The 7,294-nt window shown below is 39.7% G+C and overlaps 1 pseudogene; it reads right to left on the reverse strand.

The window, feature by feature from the left end:
- Positions 1-256: 256 nt before the first annotated feature.
- LOC141562077 (putative E3 ubiquitin-protein ligase TRIML1 pseudogene) lies at positions 257-1,888 on the reverse strand (annotated as a pseudogene).
- Positions 1,889-7,294: the final 5,406 nt, after the last annotated feature.

Here is a 7,294-nt window from a genome sequence, read left to right on the forward strand (position 1 = left end):
GAAGAAAAATTTTAATTAAAGCACCTTAAAGCAAAAAGTAATTTTTAGAGGATAAACTTTTTATTTGAAAGATTTTTTCTTTTTTTTTTTTTTTTTGGCTTTTGACAAATAAATAACAACTTAATATTAACTAATTAATAATAACATATTAATAAATAATAAACTTTATAATATAAGTTTAATATAACTTTATTGACATATTCAACAACAGTTCTCATGAATGGAGTCATTGCAGAGGTTGTTTTGGTTGCTTGGATTAGAAAATCTCATTTTGGGAACGATCATCTTCTTGAGCATTGTCCCTCCTGGGACAGATATGCAGACATCCAGAGGTGTTTTTCCCCCTTGGAAAGCAAGGAGAGAAACAAGCGAGAAGGGGACCTTGAAAAGCCTTATTTGGGGGACTGTAGATTAGAGTTCCGTCTGCAGCATTGTAAAAAGCTACATGCCCTCTTTCATAATCAAGGAAAACGCCCACCTTCTGAACTGGTTTGCAGGAAGGAACAGTTTGCTTTGAATGCCACAAGTGAAAGTCCCTGCCAAAGCTGAAGGCCGCCAGGGTCAGCCTGTCTCCCAGAACCTTCTGGCCATCATCCCCCTTCCTTCTGATCCGTTCCTCACAGACGCCCACCTCCCACTCCCTCTGCTCCCCCACCACCACTTCCCAGTAGTGTCTCCCTGAAGTGAACTTCTGCTTGGCCAAGACCCAGAGGGCAGAATCGAATCTCTCTGGGTTGTCGGGGACATCCCGTGGGACAGCACGGTATTCCACCCTCTGCAGATCTTCAGACAGGGCCAGATGGGGATTGGCTGTTTGAGGGTCCAGACACAGACGCCTGTGGAAAGTCAGCAGCGTTTCTGCCATTCCGGAGACGGGGCGCATGGTCCATGTCGGGGAAGCCACCACTGGCTTCTGAAGAAGTAGCTCCTCACTCCTTCCCAATGTGCCTTTTGCCTCCTGGAGCATTTCAAGAGGAAGCTGAACAGAATTCTTCTCTATGTCTGCTATCAGCATGTCCACCTTGTGGATCTCTTGCTTCATTCTGGTCTTGCTCTCCTCAAACTTGGCCAGGTTGGCTGTGACTTCTTGGTCCAGCCTCTGCAGGTGTCGCTTCTTTTCCTCTGACAAGAAGTGGAGCTTTTGCTCCCATTCAGACTTCACAGCCTGCTGCTGAGCCTTGAGCCCCTGCAGGGGCTGCTTCTTTGGCTTCATTAGCAGTCCAAGGTTCTTTCGGAAGGGGCTTTTCTTGCTCTCCAAATTGTCTCTTCCTTCCTGGTCCAATGTCTGCAGTTGAATCTCTTCTTCCTCCCCCAAGAACTGGTGCATTTTCTCATATTCAGACACGAGCAAGGCTTTGAGAAGGCGGCCGTCCTTCTCCCACTGCGCCTCTCGAATTTCCTCAAATCCCAATTCCATCTGAAATCTCTTCTTCTGGGTCCTTAAACTCTTGCCTGTGGCCTCGAGCTTCTCCATGCACTGAGTGACGGCCGCATCCAGGAGCAGAACTCTGTGCTTCTGGTGCTCTGGGCTTAAAAAGCAGGGTCCGCACAAGGGTCTCTGATCCTCCTCACAGAACAAGGTGTGCTGTAGGCCATGTTTGTCACAGGTGGGCAGGTCCCCGAGGCTCTGCAGTAGGGGAGCTCTCTGCATCTTGCCAGTGTTAGCCAGATCCTGCAGCCCCCTGTCGGGGACCGTGTCTTCCAAGGCAGTGGCTGTGCTGCACACGGGGCAGGCTGTTGGAGGGCAGATGTCCTTCCAGGAGCTGGCAAGACACTCTGTGCAGAAGGTGTGGCCACACTCGAGAGTCACTGGGTCCATGAAATGGCCCAAGCACAGGGGACAGGAGGCACCCACTCTGAGGCTTTCAAAGCAGATTTTGGCTTCCATGTTCCTAGGTTTTCTAGGCCTTTTTTCCAGAGTTAATCCACTAAGGCTAGGGAACTAGTTCTTTCCCTGAGCTCTTCTGTTTTCAGAGAGAGTCAACCCAGGATGTGCAACTAGTTCTTCCCCTGAGCTCTGGCAGCCAGGAAAATGACAGGAGTCCATCTAATGGGCTCTTTTATAGGCCTTCCCTCTTAGCCCCTCCCCTCATCTACCATCAAGGTGTCAACCTCTGGCCTGATAAAGACCGCAGTTTCTCCCTAGTGAGAGTTCTCACCTGGGTGAGTTTTCACTTCTGGATTTCATTGTATTCCTGGGGCTGGGGACTCACCAGGGTGCTCACCCCTAGGCAATGCAGCACAGAACTGTTTTCTCCAGTTTGGCACTTTAACCAAAGGAAAACCCCAGGCCATTGCTGACTGTGTCCAAAGGATTTCAGACACCATCAAACACTGTCAGTTGTGCTGGTGTCAAGCTTCCTGCCAGGCCCCAGGGATGCCCTGGTTTCCTGCTTTGGCTCCAGTGTTCCCTGCCTGGGCCCTGGGCCCTGGGTCATTGCCCTTTCCCTGTGACCTGGTGTGGTCCTGCACTGCCTAGGCATTGATGGGATCCTGTGCCTTGCAACCTCCCCCCTCCCCCATTCCAGTTTAGCATCGTTTACCTCAGTGGACGTCTTGTCTTTACTAAGTGTGAAACTGCTATTGAAGCCCAGAGAGGAGAGAGCCCCAGGCTGCTCAAGGAGAATCAAACTTGTTTAGCTAAGTTACATGTTAAAGCTTCAGATCAGTCAATAGGAGGATCAAGTCATGAGTGACTGCTGTACCCATGTAGAGAATTCTATCTTTTTAAATGTATTTTGTGGTTTTATTCATCTGATTCCCCTGTGACACAAATCTGTGATACAAATATTTTACCCATTTTATAGTTGCTTTGAATCATTTCTTTCTCTGTCTCTTTCTGCTGAGGTTAACCTCAGAACAGGTAATGAATGGCTCTTGTTGGCTTATTTCATGCCCTGCTAAGACTTTTCCAGACTTTTTAAAGTACACCATCATGCCATCTGCCAAAAAGCAATCATTTTCTTTGCCTATGAATATTTCTTCCATTTATTTATATTTTGTTGTTGTTACATATGGCATCTCTAAAACTATATTTTTTTCTGGGATTATAGCAAGTTTGAGGAGAGTTAGGACCTTTTGAAAACAGTGTCCAAGCTTTTAGTTTGATTACGGTATTCAAGGAAACCAGTGATGCTTCAATGATGTCATCTCAACCTGTTTTTCAAGTCAGCTGATTTTGATGGCAGATACATTATATTTTCTTTTATTTTTCAATCCTTTGATTAATTAATTCTTAGATCTCTTGTCTCAATATCTGAATTTTGTTTGTTGAATTCTGTTTGTTTTTTTTTTTTTTTTTTCAGGAAATTCACTACTTTTTGAATTTTTATTTTAAATGATTCTTCCTTTAATTTTTTTGTACTAAATCCTAGTCTTATTTCTAATTTCATCTTTTGTCTCTTGCTTAGTTCTCTAGACCCTCTTATGGCTCTTGTGATCCAGTTTTTCTTTTTGTGTTGCTTGATGTAGCATGGGTTTTGTTTTTTTGTTTTCTCATTAAATATGGAAGAGAGGGGGAATTGTGCTTTTGGAAATGAAGTTGGAATTGAATTTTTACAAAGGAATAATCATGATTCCTCAATAGATAAGTGGTCAACGGATATGACTTTAAAAGTCTCCAAGGAATCATTGCAGAGTATTCCTAATCAAATTACTAGTCATAAGAGAAAAGGAAAAAAAACTTTCATGTTTCATCTCACAAGTAAAATTTGGCTAAGAGGACCAAAAAATGTCAATATGTAATGGTGGAGAAGTTATGGGATGATAGACATATTAATTTTATTGTTGGTGGAACTGTGAAATGTTGCAACCATTCGGGAAAGCAATTTGGAATTTTCCAAGTTAAGTGACTAAAATTTCAATATCCTTTGAACCAGAGGCTCCATTACAAGGCTTATAAGTGAAGAAAAACTAAAAATAAAGTCCCCACAAAGAACAAAATATTTATAGTGATACTTTTTCTGAAAACAAAAAATTAGAAATAAAATGGAAGCCCATAGATTCTGGAATGTCTAAACAAATTATGAAGTATTGTATAATGATATAACTATACTTTAAGGGAAATCTTTTAAGAAGTAATGACTAGGTGACAGTCAATAAAACACTGGTGCAGCAGTAAGAAGAGCTGAGGTCAAATATGGCCTCCAATATTTGCTAGGTGTGTGACCCTGGGTAACAGGAAAATAAAAAATGAAAGAAAGAAGGAAGGAAGGAAAGAAAGAAGGAAGGAAGGAAAGAAAGAAAGACGGAAGGAAGGAAGGAAGGAAGGAAGGAAGGAAGGAAGGAAGGAAGGAAGGAAGGAAGGAAGGAAGGAAGGAAGGAAGGAAGGAAGGAAACAAGGAAGGAAGGAGGAAAGGAAGGAAGGAAGGAAGGGAGGAAGGAAGGAGGAAAGGAAGGAAGGAAGGAAGGAAGGAAGGAAACAAGGAAGAAAGGAGGAAAGGAAGGAAGGAAGGAAGGGAGGGAGGGAGAGATGGAGGAATGGAGAAAGGGAGAAAGAAAGAGGGAGGGAGGAAAGAAAAAAGGAGTGAGGGAAGGGAGAAAGGGAGGAAGAAAGGAAAGATGAGTGTGATGAGAAATATGGTATAATATGCATGAAATGATGCAAAGTGAAGTTGCTGCAGGTGTTGTTCAGTGATTTCAGTTGTATTTGACTCCTCATGCCCCATTTGAGATTTTCTTAAAAGGAAGATACTGGGGTAGTTTGTCATTTCCTTCTCCAGTTCATTTTACAAAGGCAAATGGTTTCAGCCCAGACTCACTCAGGTAGTAAGTGTCTAATGCCAAATTTCAATTTAGGTCTTCTTGATTCTAGGCCTGGCTTTGTGCACTAACCCCCCCCCAAAAAAAAAAAAAAAAAAAAAAAAGTGGTTACATCAAGATCTCAAAAATATAAATGAAAAGAAGAGCACACATAAACTCAAAAATAAATGTCACAAAATTAGAAAGCTTTAAAATGACTCCAAAATAAAGAAAAAACTACTATTACTCCATCCCTTTGAAGAAGTTGAGGTCTATAGATATTGCATATTCTTCATACATTTAGATTTTTTTTTCAGAATATTTTTCTGGCTTTTTTCATTCAAAAATACTGTATATTGAATCGCATGATTCTCTGAAAGGCTGAGAGGAAAACTATGAGAAATTGTTATCATATAAGAAACCAAAAGATTTTTATAAAAAATGGAAATCCTCACATTTATGAAATACTTTACCATTCTGAAAAATATCCATCATAAACATTTGGCAAAGTAGGTGGTATAAGTATTAGGAGCTCGATTTTACAGATGAGGTCTCAGGTCCCAAAGGAGAAGTGACTTAGCATAAGCCACACAGCTAGTCAGTGCCAGACTTGGATTCACTCGGAGATCAACTAACTTTGTGACCTGTAGTACAGGGCTTATAAATGAAGAAAAAATAAAATTAAGTCCCGATAAAGAACAAAATAAAGAGCAAAAAAAAAGAAGAAACAAGCGGCTGTTTTTCTGATAACAGAGAATTATAAACAAAATGGAAGCCCATAGATTTTGGGCTGAACAAATCATGGAGTATTAATGTAGGGGGTATAATTATACTGTAAGAAAAATATTTTAAGAAGTAATTATTATAAAGCAGCTAGGTGACAGTCAATAAAATGCTGGCTCAGGAAGACCTGAGTTAAAATATGGCCTCAAGTATTTGTTAGGTGTGTGACCCTGTGCAAAAGGAAAGAAGGAAAGAAAGGAGAAAGGAAGGAAAGAAAGCAAGCAAGCAAGAAAGCAAGAATGAAAGAAATAAGGAAGGAGGGAAGGAAAGAAAGAAAGAAAAGAAGGAAAGAAAGAAAAGAAAAATGAAAGAAGGAGGGTAGGAAAGAAAGAAAAGAAGGAAGGAAAAAAGGAAAGAATGAAAGAAAGACTGAAAGAAAGACAAGAAAGAAAAAAGGAAGGATGGAAAGATGAGCTTGATGAATGGAAAGAAACATTGGAAGATATGCATGAAATGATGATTCAGTGATTTCAGTTGTATTTGACTCCTGAAGACTCTATTTGAGATTTTCTTAAAAAAAAAAAAAAAAAAAAAAAAAAAGATAGACTGCTGGTTTGACATTTTCTTCTCTAGTTATTTTACAAAGGCAAAAGGATTAAGCCCAGACTCACTCAGGTAGAAGTGTCTAAGGCCAAATTTCAGTTTCCGAATTCTTGATTCCAGGCCTGGCTTTGTGCACTATCTCTCCACCTATTTTGCCCCTCCCCTCCCCAAAACAATAGCTACAAGATAAAGACCTCAACAATGCAAATGAAAAGAAGAGCCCATATAAACATATTGAAAATGGATGTCACAAAATTAGAAAGCTCTAAAATGATTACATAATAGAGAAAAACAAGAAGACACGCCTACTCCATTCCTTTGATGAACGGGGAGGTCAATAGATATTGCATATTACACATGCATTGAGATTTTTTTAGAGTATTTTTCTTTCTTTTTTTCCCTTTGAAAATTACTATTTGTTGAATCACATGATTCTCTGAAAGGATGAGAGGAAAACTGTGAGAAACTGTGATGATGTTAAAAAAAAAAAGATTTTAATAAAAAAAATCTAGATCCTCAGATTTATGTAATACTTTACCCTTTTGAAAAATGGCCCTCATAAATATTTGGGAAAGTGAGTGGTTCAATTATTAGAAGCTGCACTTTACAAATGAGGGACCATCTCAAGTAAAAAAGGATAAGTGACTTACCAAAAGCCACACTGCTGGTCAGTGCCAGCCTGGGACTCACAGCCAGATCTCCGCACTTTATGACCAGTGTTATTTCTCTGCAGTGCCTTCTGCTGTCTGCCAATACCATCTAGCAACCTTTAGGCTAAGGATCCCCTGAGAACCAAACATTTCTCAAGTAGATATTCCAGAGTTGTTATCTATTAGCTCCCAATGCTGTTGTAACAAACTGCCTCTAATTTGGTAATGAACGTATTTGGAAGGAAATTAATAAGTTCAAGTGACAGAAAAAATGTAAAGTGACTGACAGCTTGGATGTATAATCAAAGTAAAGGTAAGGATATTTTCTATAAAAAGAAGAAAATTTTAATTAAAACACCTTAATGAAAAAAGTAATTTTTAGAGGATGAACTTTTTATTTGAAAGATTTTTGTTTTTTGGCTTTTGACAATAAATAACAACTTAAAATTAACTTATCTAATATTAATATATTAATAAATAATAAAGTTTATAATATAAGTTTAATATAACTTTATTGACATATTCAACAAGGGTTCTCATGAATGGAGTCATTGCAGAGGTTGATTTGGTTACTTGGA

This window comes from Sminthopsis crassicaudata, chromosome 3 (genome assembly GCF_048593235.1).
Source record: "Sminthopsis crassicaudata isolate SCR6 chromosome 3, ASM4859323v1, whole genome shotgun sequence".
NCBI lineage: Eukaryota > Metazoa > Chordata > Mammalia > Dasyuromorphia > Dasyuridae > Sminthopsis > Sminthopsis crassicaudata.